This window comes from Monodelphis domestica, chromosome 7 (genome assembly GCF_027887165.1).
Source record: "Monodelphis domestica isolate mMonDom1 chromosome 7, mMonDom1.pri, whole genome shotgun sequence".
Lineage (NCBI taxonomy): Eukaryota > Metazoa > Chordata > Mammalia > Didelphimorphia > Didelphidae > Monodelphis > Monodelphis domestica.
In genome coordinates, this window is record NC_077233.1 from 48,036,983 (window position 1) to 48,058,876 (window position 21,894).

Sequence of the window (21,894 nt, forward strand, 5' to 3'; positions counted from 1 at the left end):
TTCCTCCCAGAACTTTTGTGATATTTTCAAATGTATGGTTATAAAATGAAATGTTAAATAGTAATTCTTCAAACCCTAACATATAAATATATATGAATGCATTTGTATATATACACAAACACATACACATATGTATGCATATTTATATATGCATCTACATACACATATTTTTTCTTCTCAAATTCTAAAAATTGGTCCACAAGGTATATTCCAAAACCACTAGATGAGTTCCAGGGAATCTGAGTCCTAGTGCTGCTTTTGAAACTAATTTAGCTGAGTAATCTTCTCTAGTGGTCTAAGACCCTCAGTTTTCCAATCTATAAAATTATAGTATTGGACCAGATGATTCTTCTGGTCCCTCACAGCTTTACAATCCCATGATCTTGAGATGGATATTTATGAAACTGATGCCCTACTATTCAATTAAAAAGTTATTCTTTTTGCATATTTTAATTAAGAGCTAACAAAAGTACAATAGCATGAAACTATGAAACTAAGTGTGTAATATACACACACCCCTGTTGCTTCACACATATCTTGATGTAATTGCCTGAAAAGTATGATAAAACCTCAGAACTGTGAAAGTTATATTGTTCATATCCTGGTACAAGGAAAACCAACCTATTTTAGGAGTCAAGGGTTAGTGTTCTGAGGAAGCATTTGCGTTTTTAACCTATTGACTATATATTTTTATAATTTAAAATCCTAAAATACTGTTTTGTAGAATGTAAACCTAATGTTTTTCTTATAGTACAAATAAATGACTGAATTTAAAAAAGCATATAAAAGGCTCTTTCTGCCATCTTGCAGTGCTGCCACCATGGTGCATATGTATGTCCTGACAGAAGCTCTTCAAGGCATCAGCAATATTGAGAAGCAAGGAACAAGCCAGGTTCCCATCATACCATACTCTGAAGTAATTGTATGGTTCTTAAGTGTGATCATGAAGCACAATTATAATGGTAAAATTGAGATCATTGATGATTACAGAGCAGGAAAAATTGTTGTGAATTTCACAGACAGATGAAACAAGTACGGTGTAATCAGCCTCGGATCTGATGTTCAGCAGAAAGATCTGGAAGAGTGGCAGAATAACCTGCTACCACCTTGTCAGTTTGGGTACATGTGCTTACAATTTCTGCTATGATCAGGGACCATGATGAAGCAAAATGAAAAAGCAAAGGAGGAATTCTTTTCCTAAGGGTGTGAAACATACGTATATTAAATGCTCCAATGGACTGTGAAAAAAAATTGAATATATCCACTCACTGGCACAGTTATATATACATACATATGTATATATATTTATGTACATATATATATCAGTCATATACAAATACTTGAATGTATCTGTATGCATGTGAATGAATCTCTCAGAGCAAAAAAAAAAGTTGTTTTTCTTCAATGAAACTGAAACTTGCTATACTTTTGCTTCATACTATATACAAGATAAGGTAGAGCTAATAATTTTAGGTGCTTTAAAAATAAAACAAAATAAATCAATATAATGTTTTAATTTAATTTAAGAAATTATAACAATTTTTAGTTACATAAATTAGTGAATCAAGGTTTTTTTTTGTGTTATCTGCACCATGTTTTCAAATTTTAAAACAAAATAGAAGAGTCCAGAATTACAGTTAATACTTTTAAGATTGATTGTTTTTATACACAAAAACCACTATACTTATATTCAGGTAATAAAAAGGAAAGTGAGTACAATACACATACAGGTGTATTTAATAAATATAGTTTTGAGCTAATGGTTATCTGAAAGTTGCAAACAGTGCAGAAATGCTCACTTCTCAAAAATAAATGACTTTGAGCTAAGCTCACAATTTTGCTGCTATACTATTTTCATGGACTTCAAAAGTACATCAGGAACAAATTAAACATTCTATCATTCTACAAAAATAGAAATTTGGGGGGTTTTATAAAATGTTACAAAACCTAGTATTCTATTAATTGTAAGCTCAAAGTTTATTTTTACTGAGTTAAGAAGAACTCTGAAGATGCAAATCTCTTCAAATTTATGTATATTAAATATAATTTTACACATCATTTTTCTTAAATCATAATTTTATGGACTGATAATTTTATCATATCATAATCACACAACTTTGCTCTAGAAAAATTGACTTCAATTATGCCAAATATGTTGTTTGGGAAAGAGCAGAAAGAGTGTCTATTTAAAAAAAAAATATGCCCAAACACATTGAATCATAGATGTGAACATAAGAGAATAGATCCATAGCAGAAAGAAACCATATCATTCATATTATTCAGTCCTTTCCTTTTACAGATACAGAAATTGAGGCAAAATAAATTTCAGTGACTGATTAATTAGGATTAATTAATTTAATTAATTAATTAAGTCCTAATCACATTAGGATTGTTGAGTTGGGAATTAAATTTATTTGTATATCAGTGGACCTTCATTCAATTAAAAGTGTAGGTATTGTCTTTGATACGGCCATCTGGTCTGTAACAAAATAGGTAAGGAAAATCTTTGTTCAAATAGGAAAAATATAAAATATATAAATAAATATATAAATATGAAGAAATAAAAATCTATTAAAGAAATTAAAATATATAAAAATTATATTATAAAATCTTCAAATATAAAAATGAGCAAATGATGCTTTTGTTATCTTCTCATCTCCATTAAAAAATCCTACTTCTCTTCCTTCTCATCCCACATTCATATGACCAAAGTAGAAAATCCATCTTAAGATTAAAATGAACAGAATGAATAGGAAAAAGAAAATATGAAAGAATGAAAGAGAACAAGAGAGAAAAAACAAAGAAAGAAATTAGAAAGTAGCAACTCAAAAGACCTTCCTAATTTGAGAACAGCTGATGCTTTTTCAAACATTGATAATATTTCCTGTGCATGCTCATATTTTCCCACATATTTATTTGATACAGATGGTTTTGAAATGTAATAGATATATGGAATTCTAGGCATTCAAAAACCATAATACATCACTATTATGATATCACTACATTAAACTACTACAGGGGGAAATAGTATTTCCATTAATCTGAAAATATTTGTTAAGAATTTAATATATTTTTGGCTTAATATTTTATAATGTGAGTAATTCAAGAGACATAAAATATATGGTTTGTGTTTACAATGGGGAGATAAAGATCATGGAACAGGAAAAAGAAGACCAGATTTGAAATAAAAATACCTAATTTTAAATATTGACACTTTACTCACTAGATAAGGGTAATGGGAATATATACTAATCATCATTTCTATTGTGCCTTCCAAATACCAAATACTGTAAGTTCTATTTTTACAAATATTTCACTTAATCCTCACAAAAACCCTTCTAGGTAGGTTCTATAATTACGCCCATTTTAGTTGAGGAAAATGAGGCAAAGAGAGAATAAACTTGCCTACTTTAAAGCATCTGATGAATATCTGAGGTCATATTTGAACACAGGTCTTTCTGAATCAAGGCCCACTCTTCTAACCATTGTAACTAGCTGCCCATACCTGATATATTTATATGGTACTCTAAGGTTTGTTATGCACATTCAACCCATTATTTTGCTTTTGTCTCAACAGTTATAATATTGCAATTATAGTATTTTAGTATTGCAATTATAGTAAATTATAGTAAAGTATAGTAAAAAGAGTAGAGTAGTTTTATTACTAATTTATAAATAGAGAACTTGAGGCTTAAAGGCATTTAGTATTTTTATCCATTGTCTCATATTTAATAAGTGACGGAATTGAATTGAACTCAGATAATTGCCTCCAAGTCCAGTTTTCTGTCCACATATGCATGCCATTAAGTTACTTCCCCCTTCCCCAATCCTGTTTTCTCATCTGTACAATAAAACATTGGGCTAAATTATCTCTAAGGGGCCCCTCCAGTTTTAAGTCCTGTGACTGAAAATAACAAGGAATTTAAAATTTGATTTGGGCCACAAAAAAGAGACACAAGCTTTCAAAGCAAGGCAGCTCTAGTTTCTTTCCCCCAGTGGGAAATGTAGACAGCTTGTAGAAATGATGTTTCTTCAAAATACTTAAATCCATTAATAGGTCAGCCTAGTTTTATTTTATACCGAGTCCCATGATAAATAGTAGACATTTTCTCAAGGCTCTTGTGTTTTTTTTTTTCTTTTCAAAATTTACAAATTTCATTCATGTTAATTATAGCAATATGGATAATATACAAATATTGCAAATAATATATTGTTGACACAGATGTCCTTATCTTCTACTACAGACTGGGTCAGAGTCACCCCCAGAAAGTCCAAGAGGAGTCCTTTATTTAAGGTGTTGAAGTGGGGACAGTTCTAAGTAAAAGGGCTATACTTTGCTCATTGACCCACTATAATAAAATGGACTGTCTGGACTCAAACATTGGGAAAGAATATATCATCTTTAGGAAAGGAAGAAACAGTGCCTTTCTTGTCCTCTAAATATTCCTCATGGCATGGTTGTTCAATTCTCCTCTCACTTTTGCTAATATGTGTGTAAAACAAAGCAGATACAAATATTTATACCTATGTCATACCTTCCTCAGACTGTCTTCTACTTGAAATGGCACCAGATTTTCCATATTGATGACTATATCTGTTTCTCTTATCCTGGTCATCTCAGAGTGTATATTCCATATTATTCTGTGTCTGACTTTTTAAGGAAAATCCCTGTACCTGTCAGAAAATTATTTACTTTTATAATCCTGGTCAGCAGCTCACAGATTAACTTACAACCAGCAGAAAGTCTAACTAAAATAAATCACATTGTTTTACTTTCAATTTCCTAATTCTCTAGAATGTTTGAAATGAATGAACTATTAATTTTTAAAACACTTTTTGTTTCCAAAGTGATATAATCCTCTCTTGCCTATTCAAAGAATGAGACATAAACTTTCCTTGAAATTGTAACCATTTCCCACACCAATTCTTATTTGTTATTTTAACAAAACTTATTAGGAATGGGGTTTTATAGCTCATTCTTCATCTTGCTGCTTTTCTCTCTGATCATCTGTCTTCCAGTAAATATTGTTACTATTTGCCCCTTTATTTTTAAAGATCAATATCATTTTGGTGATGATGCATGACTATACCTCATGGAAAATCACAATTTCTAAAGAATTAAAGTGTAGGATCACTGAAACAGTAATGTAACAGAAAGGCACAGGGTGACTATTGGCAAATTAATATACATTATAAATTAGAAATACATGCCCAGGAAAAGAAGAAAAAAGATGAGATGGTATTTAAACAATGGTGATAATTAGGGGACAATTTATATTTTTCTTGCTATATATTCAATGTAAAGACATCTAAAAGATGACCCTGAAGGTAGAGAAAACTTGTTTAAGAATTGTGGGACGACAGGATTGAAAGCATGGTATATAGTGCTCTTATCTTCACTGTCCATGTTTTTATGGTAGTTGACATTCACTTCTTTTAACCTTTCTCATGTTTAATCATAACATATTCTAAAAAAGTAATGGGGAAAAAGTCATAACATAATGTTAACTTTCTGACTGAAATAATGAATTTAAGATGCAGACAGAGACGTATTTATGATCAATATGGGAGTTTATTTTGTCAGATGTTGTCTATTTGTTAGGTTAGTCAATTTTAAGTCAATTGTCTTATAAGTCAATAAGTCAAAATTTAAGTCAAGTTAAGTCAATTTTTCTTTTTTCCTAAATAAGCTTAGGGGAAAATATAGAAAATTAATTCTTCTAAGTTTTAATAATTTAAAATTTAAAAAGAAAAAGTGTTAATATGGCTCTTTATATGTCAGTATTTTAAATCAGGAAAAGTTATTTATTGCTAAATATGAAGGACATATGAACTTTCTACTCTTCTCTCTTATCAAAACTTTGTTTTTTAAAATTGACTCTTGTTTGAAGGCAAAAATCAAATTTTAATATGTGAACAGTCACTTAAGCTCCTCTAAATACACCTTTAAAAAAACTGAATATTTCTTGAAACAGTGGTCAGAACTTGAAAAGGGGATAACTTTCTGTACTTAGCAAAAGGCAGAATTTTCTGATAAAGGAAAATAATCCCATTCATTAAATTTAGGGTCAATATTTTTTGGATTTATTTATTTGGGGAGGATTTTATTTAATTAGTTAATTTAGAATATTTTTCCATGAGTGCAAGATTCATGTTCTTTCCCTGCCTTTCCCCAAACCCCCTCCCATAGCCGACACGTAATTCCTCTGGGTTTCTGGATTTTACATGTGTCATTGGTCAAGACCTATTTCCATATTAGGGTCAATATTTTTTTAACAAGAAGGGCTACTATGCAAAGTTATCTAGCCCCATATTTCTACTGAAATATACTTTAGGAAATTCAATTGAAGTTAATGGACCAAAGAAAGTTTCCTTTAGGGATTTACATTGAAGTTAGTGATTCAAGGAAAGTTTACTGGCATCCAGGAAGCTTTGCTCCTATTTGATGAGGCTGACCAACTTCAGCTTCATAGGAAAATAAATAGAATAGTAGATAAGGTGTTGGAGTCAGGAAGGTATGAGTTCAAATCCAACTGTGTGACCGTGGGAAAGTTATTTCATCTCTATTAAACTTGATTTCCTCATCTCTGAATTAGGGAAGATGATAATAAACATCAACCTCATATTGTGAAGATCAAATAAGGTAGCATTTCCAAAATACTTCATCAAGCTTAAAGCAAATGATGTTGCAAGCAGTGCTCCCAAGTCTTCCCACCAAGCAGAAGTGATTGCAAGCTTTTCAGACTCCCAAGCACAGAGATGAAAAAATTTCTCTCCTGCTCTGGGGATGCCAGGCTGACTCTATAGCCACATTCTTGGTTACATGAAGAATGGTTCTGGACACGATCTAGTTTTTCATATATAAAATACTTAGGCATGGCACTAATTTTTGGAGGATATCAGTGTTGCAAGCAACTACTCCTTATTCCCCCTCTCTGCAACTAAATAAGGTGGAATAGAGGCTCTCCATGACCTAAGAACTGGAAAAGAGAACTTGTTTAAGTAGGAAATCCTTTTTAAGTGCTATCATAAGTCCCTTCCCTGTCTTTTCTTGTTCACTGAGCATTGAACACATGCCTGCCCAGGATCATTCTAGGTGTTCTCAGAGCTATCACGATCAGGGAAAGCATAGTTCCTTTCCTCTATGGAAATTTCCTCCACATTCTCTTTGGATACTCAGGAAGTTCAACCTTGTACATAAGCAAAAATAAAGCCATGCATTCATACAACAAAGAGTTAATCAACATGCTATGATGAACACAATCTAAGTGCTATTGGAGTTCAGAGAAGAAAGAACTCATTTGTTGTGAGGCAACAGAGCAAAGAATGACTGATCTTTTGCTTAGTGTATGATAGAGCATGTTTATTCAATTGCAGATTGCAATAAATGACTGCTAGTGTCTTTGCCAACTCTGAGGTTCTTTGATTTAGGACAGGAGATCCTTGGTTAAGAAAATACTTAGTGGTGAAAAAAAAGTCAAAATTTTAGGCTGATGTTTGATTTGGGTCCTGGGAAGGGAAGCATGAGAAAACTTAAGAGGGCAAAATACAATCTTCCCACCCTGACCCATCTATTAGAATGTTTACTTCTTGAGAGAAGATTTTTTTTATGTTTGTTTTTTTTTTCACTTGCTTGCATGCTTTCCCTTTTTTTGAATCCCTGTGATTTTGAATTTGTAACTCGTACAATGCCTACTATATAGTGTACTTGTAATAAACTGATTAATCACCATTTCTCCTAACAAATACTTTTATACACTCTAAACAGATCAGAAAACTAAAAATTTTAAAGACTTCTCTAAAGTAACCAAGTTAAGATAATAATAATAGTAATAATAATAATAACCTACAAAACTATTCAGTTGCTAATATAACTCTTTATTGACTTTTGCATTGGATAAAAAGTCTTCTTTTTAACATGCTGTGAGTTGTCCAGGTGATCTGGAGTCATTAAAACCTCAGTTCAAGTCTGACTTCTGACACTTATTAGCTCCATGATCCTGGGCAAACCATTTAACCTTGTTTGCCTCAGTTTCCTCATCTGTGAACACAAAGGAGAAGGAAAGGGTAAATCATTCCAGTGTCTCTGTGAAGAAAACTCCAAATGGGGCCACCAAGAGTTAGACATGACCCAAATGACCAAACAATGTCTTCTGGAGCTCAACTCATCAAAGCTGCCTTCCCAACCACATTATACGTTATTTCTCCACGTTGAGATCCAAAAGGTTCAAATGGACCTTTATTGCCATTATTCACTTACAACACTCCATCTTCCAGCTCCAAGCTTTAGCACTGGCTTTTCCCCATGTATGAATGCCTTCCCACCTCACCTCCAACTTGATCCTTTGCTTCCTTCACAACTCAACTGAAATGAGAAATTCTATTTAATTTTCTCCTTATTCCTAGAGCCTAGGGCATTCCCACACCCCCAAAACAAAACCTACTTTTCTTTTAATTTTTGTGTTGTGTATGTTTGTATCTATACATACACACATATGTATTTATATCTATACATGTATACGGACACAAATATATGTGTGTCTGTGTGTGTATCTTTTATCTTCTCCCAGTAAGAGGTTAGCAGTCAGACACAGTTGGGTTTTTGGAATTTGTATCCTTCATACCTAGCAAAATGACTACCACCTAGTAGGTGCTTAATGAATGTTTGTGGAATTGGTTCATCTTATTTACCTTCTAATTATAACTATATTACAACTAATTATAATATATACATGTACTATGTAATTATATATAAATATTAATATGGTATATTTGTGATAGAACTAATTATAACTAATTTTCCTTATTTTATACTCTTATTGAGATATGATTCTATATCTTCTCAATCTCTGTTTGCAAAGTGAAGTACAGTGCTTGCTACCTAGCATTTGTTGAATTGAATTCAACTGAATAACCAGTTTCCTCAGTGTAATTTATCAATTTATTTTGTGTTCTAATTAGGGAAAACAAGTTTTATACACATACACAAATAAGACAATAACTGAATAATACACAATTGACTTGTAGTTAGTTTTTATTGGAATGCGGAGAAAGAAAAATAACTGATTTGCCTAATGATTTTTGGGGAAGGTGGAGTGCAATGTTGTAGCAAATTGGGCACTGGGAAAGTGAGATACTCTTGCAAAAGCTTGAAAAAATCATTTTTCTTTTCCTTACTTGAAGTTCTTAGAAGTCAAATCTGATAATCTCAAATGAAAAATACTGTCTTCTCTTCTTCCTTCCCGCTGTTTTTTTAACAGAATTTTCCTGTCTCCTAAATAAAGGCCTCACAATAAGCAACATGTAATAAAGAACCAAACAGCAGAAAGAAGAGAATAAGGCTATTTTGCAACTAGACTTCAGGGTCATTTTCCTTGCCCATTCATAATAGATGTCCACAGAGCATGGCAGTGGTTACTGAATTAGGATGTGAAAAAGACTGGAAGGAAAACCTAATTTGGCTCCTCTTAACCTTTTTTTTTTTTGCTTGTGTTATTGTAATGCACCAGATCGTAAAGTGGTGACATACATAGTATAAATCTATTATGCACATTAGAAATGACTCTGAGGCACTGTTCATCCAAGACAGTGCGATGACTCTTTACCCTTCTCTCTATTGTGTGGGTTATGTAATGTTTTCTATTCTAACTGCTCCTATAAAGGGATCACAAGTCATAGTGTATTTGAAGGCTGGCCCTAGGCAACATTTTGATGTAGGAGAAAATTGTGTGTGGCCCTGGCCTTCCTTTTCTCTCTGTTCCCTCTCCCTTCCATTAAAACACTCAGTGGGACACAATATCCTCATGTTCTTTGATTCATTCCCTTGTGCTGGTCTGGGATCTACTCTTTCTTGCTACAAATTGTTTTTGCCTGAGGCACATTACCTTCTCTTGTTTGGCATCTCTTTTTTTGGAATCTGCAGGAAAATGTCCTTGCTAGAAAGTTGCATCTTTTGTGTAATCTAACTGATAAACACTGTCTTGGCTGTGACATCAAAGGGACACAAGCATTCTGAGGCATCTAATCTAGAATGAAGCATTCTTTATAAACTGAAGCATCTTGGGGCAATGTAAAGAGTACTAAACCTGGACCATTAAGAAAGGAATATCCTCACGTGAGTTTGAATCATCAATGGACTCTTCCAATGACTTTGGGTAAGATATTTAATTGCTTTAGTCCTCATTTCCCACATTTGTAAAATTAAAAATTTAGATCAAATGAACTGTCAGATTCCTTTGATCTTTATAATCCTAGGATTCTAAGGGACATTTGGACTTTGTTGTTTTCATTGTTGTTCCAGAAAATGAGTTGCCTTTGCCATCCAAGTTGGAAGGCTGCCTCAGCTTTAGGAGAAATTCCGTAATGAGATGTTGGCTGACAAGCTGACTTCAAAAGAGAAGGCACCAGTTATCATCCTCACTGATGAGAAGTAATCAGAAACTGGAAATACCAAGATTGTAAAACAGTCTCTCCAGAGACCATCATTGGACCTCCTTTAACCTCCCAAACTGGCAAGTCAATTGAACGAGCAACTATGAAGTATGACCCACATTCCCAGCGCTCTGCTAAAAGTTGGCAATAAAAAGAAAGGAGAAATGTAGTCCTTACCTTCAGAGGATTTCACATTCCATTTGGGGAGACAATACCTAAAACCAAACAAAATATACAGCATGAATGGGAGACAATCAACAGGAATAGAAGATCAGCATTTAGGAGGATTAAGAAAGGCTTCCTATAGGAAAGATCTTGACTGAGACTTGAAGTAATCCAGACCCACAAAGAGACTGAAAAGATAAGGGAGAGAATTCAAGGCATAGGAATAACAAATAAAAATGATGGGATTCAGGAAGCAGAGCATCACATGGGAGGAAGAGAAAAGAGGGAGAAGACAGATTATATAAAATGCCAAAATGCCAAATGAGAGCCTTAATATTGGATCCTGAATAAGATGGGGAAACATGGAGTTTACTAAATAAGAAATGACAGTTAATTTTTTTTTAAATTACCATTTGAAATCCAAATGGAGAATGGCCTACAGTGGGAAGAAAATTGTCGAAGCCTGATCAACCAGAAGGCTATTGTAATTCTAGCATAAGGTGTTGAGAAGCTGGAGCAAGGTAGCAGTCATCTCAGAGAAGAGCAGAGAGTATATATATGAGATGATAAAAAGGCAGGAATGGCGGGATTTGGAAACGAATTGAATATGGGTTGGGGAGCAGGTAAGAGTGAAGAGTTGAGGATTACAATTGCTGCTCACCTGAGTAACTGTGAGGATGATGGTGTCCTTGATGAAAATAGGAAAGGATGGAGAAGATAATAACTGAGTCCATAAAAGCAGACACACTCACTAAGCTAGATACCAAAGAGGGAGAAGAGGGTAAAGACTGAGCCTTGGTGTGACACTTTTGGATAGCATGCTCTTGACTTGGGAAAAGATATAAAAGAATCAGGAAAAGAGCTTGACCAGGAGAAGGCATCCAGATGGAAGAAGAAACTTCTGTTTTTTTTTCCCTCCTCCAAGATTCTAGTTACAATCAATGACAGTGATCCTTACACTGTGTCCCTAGCCTCCTTTAAAATTCCAGTTACATTCTTTGCCACTTTTCCTTCATAAATTGTGTTCACACTTTGAGTTATCACCAGTTACATTAAATCATTATTTAAGCTACACAGTCTTCCTAGAACACAATATATCCTGAACAGTTCTAATTCTAATTCCTACCCCAAATCCCCTAGTTTAAATAAGAGTAAGATCTTTTCCTTTTGCTTTCTGACTAAGGCAAGATGAATCTACTTTAATAATTGGGAAACCGAACCAGGAAAGGAGAAAGGCAATTCCTATCTATTTTCTGCATTAGAAGGAGAGGAAAAGTAAACCAAAAAGCTGTTGACAGGTTTATACTATAACTCCCCAGGAACACAGATCCAAGAACCATGGTGGTCACAAAGCTTGAAAGAAGGGCATTTTCAGAGTGTGAGGATTCTGTAAAAGATTAAGAATCCAAAATGCAGAATGTGTCAGATGATTAACCATTTTTCCAGCTCCAACCAGTTCTTGGTTTTGGTCTTTTTATCACAGTATATTAATTGTCCATTCCTTAGTCACAGCTGATGTGAGAACAATAGGATCTATTCCATTCATCTTAATTCAGGGACCCCTACTCACTTCCTTGTCCTACATTTCAAGCTTGAAAATTCTGATTCTGGTTTCATTTTTCTTTGCAGGTGTTTTCCTCAGGATGAATGAAATTCACTTCCTCTTTTGTTCTTGTTGGGTTTTTTTTATGATCTTTTGTTTACTTATGATGCTTTTCTTATGGCTGGACCATCCCTAATGTGGATTGAAGAAATGAATCTTTGTAACCAATTGGCAGAGGATGTTTAAGTCAATAGAAAGCTGAAAGTATTTTCAGTAAGAGAATACACATACACAGTATTTTTAATAGAAAATAGGTTGAACTCTTATAATTCTAGTTCTGGGGCAGAATTTGATATTCAGCCAAGCCTTTCAGTCTGCCATAGATTATTTTCCATATATTGTAATAAGGCATCTCTCAGAATTTTATAGCACCCTTAGTCACTACCTCATTTATCTTTTGAGATTTTTTATGGGAACAATTTTCTTAGGCCAGCATACAAATGGATAAGAAAAAAAGTCTCCAAAGCATTTAAAAATATATCAGTTCTATTTTGATATTCTGTTACCAGTCTTAACACATTTCCTCATCTTTAATTATTTACTATTCTTCCCAACTTCACACTTCAAAAGTGCTACATAAATAATAACCACAATTATACATTTTATTAGAAGCCCTCTTTTATCAATTTCTCCATTCCTCCATTTTCTATACTTTGTCTGAGAGTAAAGGATGTCTGCAGAATCAGGGAGTTAGAGAATATCAGATTAGGAAGAGAGGTCAAGAGAACTCCAATCCAATGCATATCCAAAGAAGTCACTCTATAGTTTCTCTGACACATAGCATTTTAGTGTTTTCCCATCTTTACCTCTGCCTATGATCTTCCCTGGCTTCTTCAAATCTCAGCTCAGCTCTCATGGCTTTCAAGAGATATTGTTTGCTCCTTTCTCCTGGTTAATGTTGTTGTTTTTTTTCCCTTTGAGTCCCTCTGTGATTATCTACTGTAGTTTCTGTATGTCCATAGTTATTTATGTCTTCCTCATTACAATGAAAACTCCTTGAAGAAGACAAAAGATCTATCTATCTATCTATCTATCCTTTATATTCCAAGTATTTAACACTATGCCATAATCAATGCTTAAATACAAGGTTATTGAATAATTGACTACATGAAATCCTAAAATTCTAAAGGTTCATTTTCTAAGAACTTAATTGGAATGTAGGTAACTTGATTTGTACAGATATTCTTTATATCAAACCTCAATTTGCCTCTTTACATTCATTAATCTTAATTTTGCCACTTGGACAAAGCCAAACAAGTCTAATCTCTCTCCCATGATTATACTCCTATGTCTTCTTTCCTACAGTGTTTTTTTTTTTGTTTGTTTGTTTGTTGTTTAATATTTATTGCTGCAGCCACTATCCACTGTCACATTTCTCTCTGCAGTTAGTGGCCACATGCAATGTTATTCTAGCAGACTTACATTTTTTTAAATTCATATGACCTATGAAACTCTTCTTTGCCCTTTGTCTCATTTTTCTCAAAGCAGTTCGAATCTTTGCTTTTTCTGGCTACTAAATCTCATTTAGTGCCTTGTGCAATTTTTCTCTAGTCACAACTACTCTGTACAATTCCACTGTGCATATACTTTATTGTGTGGCCACAGAATTTACACTTCCAATCTTTAATAGCTATTTTTCTACTTTCTTCAACTCTTCAACACTTAGCTAATAGGATGCTTTCTTTTTTCCTCCAAAATATCGGGCAAATATTCTGCCAAAGGCTTACTCAGTGAAGACCAGAAAATACAGTGGTGAGTCCATTAGCCCCAGAAGTACTTTTGTCACCTCAAGAGCTGGGTCATCATTTCTACCTCTCCAATATGTTTTTTTAATTTCCTCTAAACTCTCAATTTCTTCTCTTGTCAATTCCATCTTAGTGGGGAGCCCTCAAGGTTTTCTCATGTGTGTTGACTGCCTCCTCTTTCTTCTGAACAAACGTGAAACACACACTTGCTTCATTTTTAAATTGACTTTTAATCCAGTATTAAAAGTTCATATGTTCTTGCAAAGGCCCAATAGATTTTTTCTCTGTGGCTTCTAGTTACTGAAGATAAAAAGTTTTCTTATTCCTTTTGTCAATTTTTCCTCACCTGAGCCTGCTTAGGTGCCTATCTTTCATTTGTTTACTAATAGCATTTGTTTTTGTAGTGATCCCTATTCTTCTAGTTAATTTTCCCTTTATTTTCTTTGAGGCATCTTCTTAATTTTTTGCATACATTTTGTTCTCAAAAGTGCCTTAAGTATGACATTAATAAGAATTGTAGAATATCAAATTTCCATCCTTGATATATTTTCCTTTTCTACCAAAAAAACCTCTTCCATTCCAAATTTGGCTTTCCAAAATTGATTTACATCCTATCATTTTCTTTTTTTAATGGAATTAATTCATTATATTTCAGAATATTAATGCTTTATTGTAAAATTGTATATTAATTCAGATAATACCCATTTTATAGATGGAGCATAAAAGCAACAGTGTGAGATACATGGTCTGTCCACTTGGAGGTTGGAAATGGGAATAAGAGGTAGGTCTCATCCCCTTTCTCTTCCCCAAAGAGGAACATGGTAGGTAAAGTGAGTGCTCAGGATTAATATACATTAAGTAGCTGATAAAATGTAGCACATTTCTTTGGGTATTCATTCATGTACATGATATTATAAAGATACATGATGCTTATGTATACATGTTATTTGTTCAGTCATATAGAATAACATAATTTCAAAGCAATCAGAATTGAATATGATACTAAGGCAATGTCTGATTGGCATTATCATATGCTGCAGGGTATCAGCAAGGAAAAGAGAAAGAAATTATAACAATAATGAAAGCAGCAACAATAAGAATAGAAAATATTTCAAGCAATCTTCAGGTTTTGGTAATTTCTCATATAATCTATCAGTTAAAAAGATAGTCAAGAAATATATTATTGGAATAGAAGGTGGACTGGTCATATAACATCACATTGTGAAAAAATAGAGAAGCCCAATCCTTATTTAATATGCATGAAATACTGAAATATCTAGAGGGCTTTCAGCTAAATGGATGAATCTTCTGTGTAAGATTTAGGGAATGAAATGGATATGAATATCATAAACATTTTACTATTTGTAACATGGAAGGAACATTCCTATAAGCAATCTCATGGATTCATTGAAATCGAAATATAATGAGTGAATGTAATCAGTATATTAGATATAAATGCCTTAATTCAAGCTAATTAGAATAGCATGATTATAGGATTTATGACAAGTAAGTGAAATATGATTTTTATGTTTCTATACTTTTTAGAATGATGAAATGACACATTAATATTTAGAGCATCATGTATCTGGGACTGGATAGGATCTAGATTCAAAATCTGGGTAATTCAGAAATATGTCTCAACATTTATCATTTATATGGGAAAAGGCTTGTGAGTTCTTATAAGGAAAAATACATTCATTTGAGTAATAATAATTAATATCTTTATAGCTCATGTTTAAAATGATATTTCATTATCTCCAAGATCATAGCAAAGCCCTTTGGAAGAGATTTGTAAATACTCAAATCAATTTTTTCAGACCATTCACAGGGGACAAAATAAGCATTTATGTAGCACCTGTTACATGGAAGACACTGCATGAGCATTTGGAGATAACTTATCTGAACCTCATAACCACCCCACAAAAGACGGCTCTTTATCTTTTCATTTATACACTTTATGGAGACAGGGCAGATAGAGGTTAAATCATTTCCCCAAGTTTACACAGCTAATCAGTGTTTGACAAAGGATTTAAATTCTGATCCTCCTGATGCCAGGCCTAGCACTCTATCTATCCACTACCCCACCAACACAAAAAAGACCAATAAGATGAAGAGTGCCTGCTGCCCAGATTACAATATGCACATAGACAGATTATAGAGTTTGTCAATCAGTATAAGAGACAAACCGCAGAGACAGGAAGTTGGGCTCAGTATCGATTAAGAAGGGAAGTGTAAATTTCTTTTCCTTAGGGAATTTCAAAGATATTTTAAAGAAAGAAAATAAATATATTTTTATTTTATTTAAGAAAAATACATAGATAGAAATAGAAAAATAGAAAATCAGGGAAATGATTTATTTATTTAGTAGTATCATTAAAACCTAAATTTAGATGGCTAGAATTTTTTTAATATGTTAGTTTATCATAGAACTAAGGCTGACTGCAGAGATGTTCCAGGGAACCCAGCTGGCAGTAAGGAATGCCCAGAGCCTACCTCAGTGTTTATTTTACTTCCACTTAAAGCTTTTATTTCCAGGTCCCACAATTAAATTTAATGTCTATACTTACCTGCTGCTATATGCCCCAAACTGCCCTACTGTCTGTGACCAATCAGGCAAATGTCCTTATACCCTTATCGGAGCTCTATATGATGCAACTTTACAAAGGCATAATTAGGGAGCCATGTCATTTTGCAGTTCTCTTTGCCAAATGATTAAATTGTTTTTTTCTAACCTTTTTTTCCAGACATGGTACCTAAGAGGTTTCTAGGGATAAATAAATTAGTATAATACAGAAGCAATGAAGAAGATTATAGGAGATATGATCAAGATGTAATATATAGCTAATAAGGACTGTCAAAGATGATGAAAGGTAAAAGATATCATCAAGAAATTACCTGATAGGAAGAGAAGGCAAGGATGATCAAAGACAAGAGATGACAAGGAGACAATAGAAGTGTTCCACTGGTATCTGTGCAATGCCCGGAAAAAAAAGATGAAGAAGTCTTCATTAGGTTTGGTGAATCTGCTAACATGAACATATAGGACATATAGGTCATTGACAAGAGGCACACAGATATTCAGGGCATTGATAACTTACAATAAGCATCATTGAGAAGAACTCAAAATAAATTTGATCAAAATATTTTGATTGTTTGAACTGCAATCATTTATGTGGCATTTTATGGTTTATAAAATGCCTTAGTCATAACCCCTCTACTCATCTATTTAACAGGTGATCTAAGATTCTTTGAACTTTAGTCATTTGACTATATTATGAGAACTAGTGAGTTTCTGAGATCATGTTTAAAAGGTTTTTCATTTGCCAAGACAACAATTTTCTCACTCTTTTTAAATGGACTATATGGAAATTGATAAATTGTGACCTCTGTAATACAACATACAATTACAAGCATGTGCCCCTGAAGTGGGAAATAGGAAAGAGGATCAAAAAAGACAAATCTCTTCAGATAAACTAGCACTAACTAAGCAGGGCTCTAAGAGAAGTTATAATACAAACAAAATAATGATTTATAGCAAATATTTACCTGGTCCTAAAATAGATAAATTCTAGGTGTGAAGATGGGATTAACTCTCCCCTGTCCATACATAGGCAGTCTCAATTAATGAAAGTTGGCTCTTGGTGTTAAACTGATTAAAGCAGTAACCCTACCACTAGTTAGTCTCCTCCAGCAATCTGAGTTCAACTATGCTTTGTTTACACACAAAAAATGAGTATTATGCTTTTATGGTTCATAGCCAATTAAGTTCCCTTCCATTGTTCTGATGGTTAAGCTCATAGCAGAGGAAAAGTGTTCTGAGCTTCTATCAATTTGGAAATGCTTTTAATACATATCTGACAAGGGAACCCAATCCCCCCCCCATAACCACATATATTCCTTTTATATCATGGAGGTTAGAGTTGCAACACCCCTGTAATCTGGAAATTCTGTGTAACACTTTTTGCCCCTCCCTTCATATCAAAGAACAAGTCTGATATTTTCTTTTATTTAATAATATGTTTACAATATTTTTTGTAAAATCTGGTTTTAAGTACTTACTCATAGGCTATATAGTGTCTAAACTTTCTCTGTGTCACCTGACAGTCTTTGTGTGCCATCTGTGCCTTCTGCATAACTCCCCCCAAATTCCTATTTAATTTCTTATCCTGACCCAAGACATATTGAAGTCATGATGGAAAAGTTGTGATGTAGAAGAGATACCTTTAGACCAAATAAATTTAGTGAGGATGATTACCAGAAAGTTGGTCATTAACTGTTGGATTACATTGGTGAAAGACACATGGAGATTTGTTAGTAAGTCATGGAGAAGGTATTAATCTGTATCAGCGGAACAAGCACCTGAATGGTGCATCATCGATCATTAGCACTATAAATATATGACCATCACTTTAGACCTAGCAGGAAGATGGAAGGACATCTAGTCTAACACTATTTTGCAGATAAAGAAACCAAGACTTAAAGAAGTTTGGTGAATTTCCCAAGGACAAACAGGTAGTAAGTGACAGAGCAAAGACCAAAACTTTGAGTCCAAAACAAGCATGACCAAGACTTGGGAAGAACTTGATGTATAAATTGATCATCCACACAACCTAGGAACATCTATTAATTTTTCCTGATGATTAAAAATTTTAAATTTCTGTAGTTTAGGAATAAATTGTATTGACAGAGTTTCTGAGATCAGAATGCCCAGCTCACATATATGTTATTCTAGTTCATATGACTGGCATTAAAAGGTAATCACTTCCAAAAGCCAAAGGTGGTCTGATAAAACTTTTTTTTTAACAAGAAAAGTACTTTCAATGCAACTAAAATAACCATGTTTCACTAAGTTCTTTAGCTGTAATTAAGGAAAAGAAGCCAATGTAATAATGAACATAAGATATGTGGAGGGTACTTGCTGAGCTACAGTGTTGAATGACAGGAAGGATAATTGAAATCCACAAATTTAACTTCAAATGCTTCATTTTAATCATCATTTTCTACCTACACTATTTTTTTTTCCTCAGAGCTACTGACAAATTGAATTAACTCTTTGAAATTAATCATCTTTCTCTCTGTGTAGTTACCTTCTGATACTGGTGCTGATCAATAGAAAAAGGGGCAAGAAATCAGCCAGAGAAATAAATAGAAGCAAAGGCACATGGATCACACATCACTTATTGTCTCAAACAACTTTATTATTTATCTGCCCCCAAAATACATATATATGTATATATATACACGTATATTAATTGTTGTAGCATGATTTAGCAGTAACATCAAACTTTCTGAGTATTATAAAATTATATGAAATATATTTATTTCATATGAATGATAATACCATTCCTAGAATAATTTGCCATATATGACATTTCAGATTTGAAGAGAAAAGTACAACAATGTTTGAATTTAGGGAGATACTTATTACTAATCTATTGTTTCTATGGAATCATGCAATTTTATATTTTTCACACTCTTTGCTGGTAACATAAAAATCAGTGTTAATCAGTTGCCCATGTTGGGGGTAATGATATTCTAATCACAAAGTTCTCCAACTCCTTGAATTCTTGAATTACAAGAAAAGAAAAATCTAAATTCATTTATTCTCTTCCCATCCTACTGTTATCAGTCTGATTTCTAGAATGTTCAACCTTACTTAGTAGACATAATGATGTTGACATTATAAGTACCCTGCCAAAAGAATAGGCAAAAGAAATTACTTCTTGAAAAGCTTCTTTAGCAGTTATTTCTACTAATACCAATTAACACCTGGCACCTTCAAGATGTTAGAATAAAGAGGCATAGATTAACTTGCTGTTCCCTTACTTAGGTCTAGCTAATTTTGTTGTGATCCTTAATAGATTATGAATTAAAGGGGAGAATTTTGATGAAAAATGAATTCTGAGATCTAAAACTGGGATTCCCTGAGTGGTGTGGATTGGTTTGAGAAAATATTTAGGTTTTTTTTTTTCTGCATACTACATTTATTACATTATTTCACTTTTTTCCAAAACTAATTAATTTCTGAGGATAGGGACAATACTTCCATTGACATGGTCATACATGGAATTCAGTAGGTGAAATATTGAACTACCCTTGGAATAATAATTGTGGAAAAGTCTAAGATCCTGAAAAAAAATCTAGAATCATGTGACCTAAAGATCAGAAATAAATGTCAAGGAGAAGCTTCAAGAAATATCACCTAGAATTTTTCTCTTAAACATTCTCTCTTCTTTTCTGGTGTCTTTTAAATACCCAACATCTTGGATCTATTCCATCAGCTTTCTTTTTTCTCTAATGTCTGCTTATTTTCTCCTCCTGAAGATGGAGTATAAGGGCTTCTTGAGTTCTATTCAGAGAAGAATTTTTTTTTTCTGCCATGCACTGGAAGGAACAAAAGCCAAATTTTCTCATATCCAAATCTCCCTTCTTTTCTCCTTTTTCTTTCTATTCTAAAAGTTGAAATTATTGACCACAAAGTAAGACTATCTCCAACAAATAAAAAAAAACAAGTATTGATTTTTAATCCATCATCAAGCAAATTTCATTAAAAATTGCATTGAGTTATTATATTAAATGATTAGTTATTTCTGATAATATTAGCAATACATAGGCATAATTTGTATTGATCAATGTGTATATATTAATCTCAAACATTTTCCTACATTCTATGTACTTATTTAATGCCAAACTGTCTTATTTTATAAGATTCTACTTTCAGTCAATTTCGTAGATAGAATATCCTTAAACACTGATCCAAGACAGATTTGAAGGGAAAGCTATTTTAGTAACAACTCTAACCTCACTTGAGTCTATATATTATGAAATGTTTGATTCCTCTGTTTAACAGAACAAACATATTCCAATGACTTCTGCATGGAATTTTGATTGCTTATTGGTAGACTAATACATGTGCTGCCAAATAGGCTTTTATATCTTTGTTATACCTGACTTCACCTTGAGGACATCTTGAGATACTTGGCATTTCTTTCTCCTCCTGATACCACTTCATAGAATTACAAAATTTTGAAAGTTTGATGGGACTTAAATAGCCATTCACTAAAATACATTCATAAAAGTTATCTCAACATTGACAAAGCTGATAAGTGGTCATCCAGTCTCTGATTAAAGAAATTAAGGAAGAAAACCACTTGAAGCAGTCCATTTCACTCTTTCTATAGTTGTAATTATTAGGTAGATTTTTCTGATATCATCTAGATCAGTGATGATGAACCTTTTAGAGAACATGGGACTTGCCCCACCTCCCAGAGACCTCATTCTATGCCCCCCCCCAACTGAGTACCAAGATCACCCCTCTAGCCCTTACTCAACTCAGGGGAGGGAGAAACCACTCTCTAATCATTCATCATTTCTACCCACACAGCCTGAAAAAGTACTTTAAATCTGCTAGATTTTTTACATGACGTATATCAACTTTGTCACCTAGTTAGTCTGAACAAAGGAACTCTCCCTAAATGATATATTTATAACAAAAATAATTGAAATACTTTAAATAAATGGGCTTGAGATTTAGTTGTTTTGGATGATCCAACTAAGAAGTTTTAAGTCACATATGATATGTTTTATATATATATATGTGCATAAACATATATATTAATATATAATTCAATTGAATATAATAATTTCAGTGATATATAATGATAAATGTGAATGAAAGGTATCTTAAATAGTAAAACTCTGCTACATGGAAATGACCCAAAACTTGGCTCCTGTCACACAACATTCTTAAAATGAAATATACTTTTCATTTTAGAATCTTTACAAATAATAAGGAAGTGGCATTTAGAAAATGATAGAACATTCTAAGGTAGAACCTATACATATAACATTTTGTTAATAGGAAATAGTTTCATCTAGCTTTATGGTTCATGTTTCTATAGTTGTTTCCAAAATGACTAGCATGAAAAAGTGGGAAAGAATATTAGGAAT

At 33.1% G+C, this 21,894-nt stretch overlaps 1 pseudogene; it reads left to right on the forward strand.

The window, feature by feature from the left end:
• Positions 1-820: 820 nt before the first annotated feature.
• On the forward strand, positions 821-1,173 carry LOC100013519 (40S ribosomal protein S15a-like; annotated as a pseudogene).
• Positions 1,174-21,894: the final 20,721 nt, after the last annotated feature.